The following is a 3080-nucleotide window of genomic DNA, read 5'->3' on the forward strand; positions in this document are numbered from 1 at the left end:
TGCTCTATGAAGAATCTAAAGGCTCCTTGTCAGAACCCCTCGACCCTAACACCCCTATATACTCCTTCTTTCACAAGCTACAAGAGAGCATCTTATGGACCCAAATCTCCCTCTCCTAAACCAGACCCAACCCTTTGCTGTGTACACAACCTCTCAAAAACACAATACACTAGAAGTTCCAGGACAGAAAAAGGGAAGTTCATTTCAAGCAGTAGGTTACATATCAAAACAGCTACACAACACAGTATATGGATGGGCCCCTTGCCTTCAAGATCCACATTGGGCACCACCAGCTTCTCTTCCTGCTTCTTCTAGTGGTCTGTTTGGAACCTAAGGTCCCCTGCCATGCTTCCAACTCTAGGTCCTCTTACCAAGATCATCTACTTGCTACTCATAGCACCTTATCATTTTAAATTCCTTGCAATTTCCCCAATACAGAATACTTGCTTTCACCACCAGAAAGTTTCTTGTCTTGTCTGAGACCTCTGGCACCACCTTCCACATGGTCCTGACTTGTCTTGTAACAACCACTCCAGCCCCTACTATGATACACCCTCTCAGTGGGAAGCAGCCAGAAAGAGTCATTCCTCTTTTTAAGAACAAAATGATGGGAATGAAAGCTCTGCTCACATGCATCAGATCCCCAGGTCACGATGGAGGCAAAGAAGCATGACATTAGTGGCTCAGCTCTAGTATACTGTAATTGCGAGGCTCAGGTTTGTTGAACCTACCCTTATATGCCATGAGGAACATCTGTATCGACTGGGGTATATTTGAAGCTCCCCCAACCTTTAGTCTTACTGGCTTTTTTCATTTGCAACAGTGATTTCCTCCTGCTTGCTTCCCTGACATTGTTGATTCATTTATAATATGCTTAGGATTCTCTCAGTGGTTAAGTTCATGCTGTTCTACAGGTTTATAGTGCTGGGATTGACCACTTTTTAAATGTTATTTAAATTTGCATATACTAAGCTTTAATATTTGTATTGTAAGGGTTAGAAGATTTCAAGAATGCAATGAAGTCTTGTCTGGATCAAGCAGGACTGCTGTAATAGTAATCTGCTTTCTTCTTGCTGGATACAGTATCAGACACAAACATAGGATTCACTGATTCATGATTCCAGTCTACAAATAAATGGTTCAAAAGTAGAAACAACATAGGGAAGGACGTGAATGACCAAAGCTGTTCAAATTATGGTGGTCAGGAGCCAGAATTGGAGATGTGTGTAAGAGAGGAAAGCCAGTTTCCTGCTTCTAGGACCAACACTCTCACACTAAGGAACATGTTATACTGTCCTAATAGGTGTTCCTTAGTATAATGTAGTTAATAAATGAAATAAACTGCCAAAATTCACTTGTGGTCATCTTCACAGCCAAGCAAATGTACTTAATCATAATTAATCTCCAGAGGAAGATAATGACAGGATCACATTTTCACATAACACAAGGCTATCCAGCTGATTTCAAGTGGTCTTTTGAAAGGAATAATTAATGTTTAATCTATTGTTCTTTCTCATTTTTGACCAATTTTGCATAATTCCATCTGGTAGTCTGAACCAGTAATTCAAAGGAAACATTAGGCAATATAAAAACTATTCTCAAATTCCTATAATTTTGCACCCTGTAACTCCATATTGTTTCTAATTCTTTTTTATGATTTTTTATTTAGTTTAAAAACAAAAATGTGAGTGTGTGGGAGATCTTCTGGCTACCCTGTGCCAGTGGGACCTACCTGTCCCAGGCCAGGCGAAGGGTGGGTGAGACCCTTCGGACACTCCCCACCAAACTGTACCACCTCCCCCACCATGATCACTGAGTAGGAATTTCTGTGGTGTTCCTGGAACCCCCAGATCCAGTCCTAGAAGAGGCCTAGTGAGAGTGTGGGAGAGCAGCCTCTCCCCCCTACTCCACCTTGTCCCCACCAGACTCAGCTCAGGCCTGGCATACAGGCCTGGGTGAAACCCTGCAGATGCAATCCCTGCAGAGCGTGTAGGGGACCGAACCACGAAGCCAGTCCAGGAGCAGAACATCTTGCCAGAAGGGCACAACAGGTTCACCCCCAAGGGCAGCAGCAGGAAGGAACTGAGCACAGCAGCCAGACCCAAGCCAGACACAGCTGGATAAATTCAAACTTTGTAGATATACACCTGAACTTCAGTAGGTGTTAAGGTTATAACTGCACCAAAGCTCTACAACAAAGGTCAGAAGACATTGCTACACAAAATGACAATGAGAAGGAGGAAAATGCAATCTGAGAATTGAAGCCCACCCATAACAAGTGCAAAGGACACTAACACACAACAAATTGGGAATCACACAGCTGAAATCAATGAATCAATGTCTTCTGAAATAAAGAAACAGCTGGCGAAAGGTATAGAGGAACTCAGATTGGAAATGAAAAAAAGAAATCCCTGAATTAATAACATCTGCAGTAAAGATCCAAATGCACAAACATATGGAGGAAAAGCAATGCCCACACAGAACAAGTACAGAGGACACTAGCTTAGCTCAAATATATGAATTAATAGCATCGATAGTAAATAAGCAACAGCAGAACGTCATAGAGGAACTCAGAGTGGAAAACTTTTCTACTAGCTCAGCACAAATGAATAGCATCGAAAGAAAATAAGCCAGAGCAGAAAGTTATACAGCAACTCAGAGTGGAATTTTCTGAAATAAGAAAAGAATTCTCAGAACTCATAGCATCCGAAGTAAAGAAACAAGTATAGAAAAATAGAGAGGAAAACCATTCTGAAGAAAACACTGCAGGAAAAGAATTAATAACTGCTTTTAAAGAAGACATTGATAAAAAAATAGAGGAGATTACAAAATGATGGATTCCTTGAATGAGCAATACAGGAAAGAAATAGATCACATAGGAGATGGGGAGAAGGTTCAGTGGAATATGCACTTCCCTGACAAGTGTAAGGGCCTGAGTTCTAATCCCCAGTTCAGAAAAAAAAGAAAGAAATAGATCACATGAAGTGGAGTCAAAGAGATATAGAGGAATTTAAAATCTGAATCACAAGCGTGCAAAACCATTTAAGTGATAGTGAAGACAGAGTTTAGATCTTTTTTTT

Source organism: Octodon degus, unplaced genomic scaffold (genome assembly GCF_000260255.1).
Source record: "Octodon degus isolate 3935 unplaced genomic scaffold, OctDeg1.0 scaffold00181, whole genome shotgun sequence".
Classification (NCBI taxonomy): Eukaryota; Metazoa; Chordata; class Mammalia; order Rodentia; family Octodontidae; genus Octodon; species Octodon degus.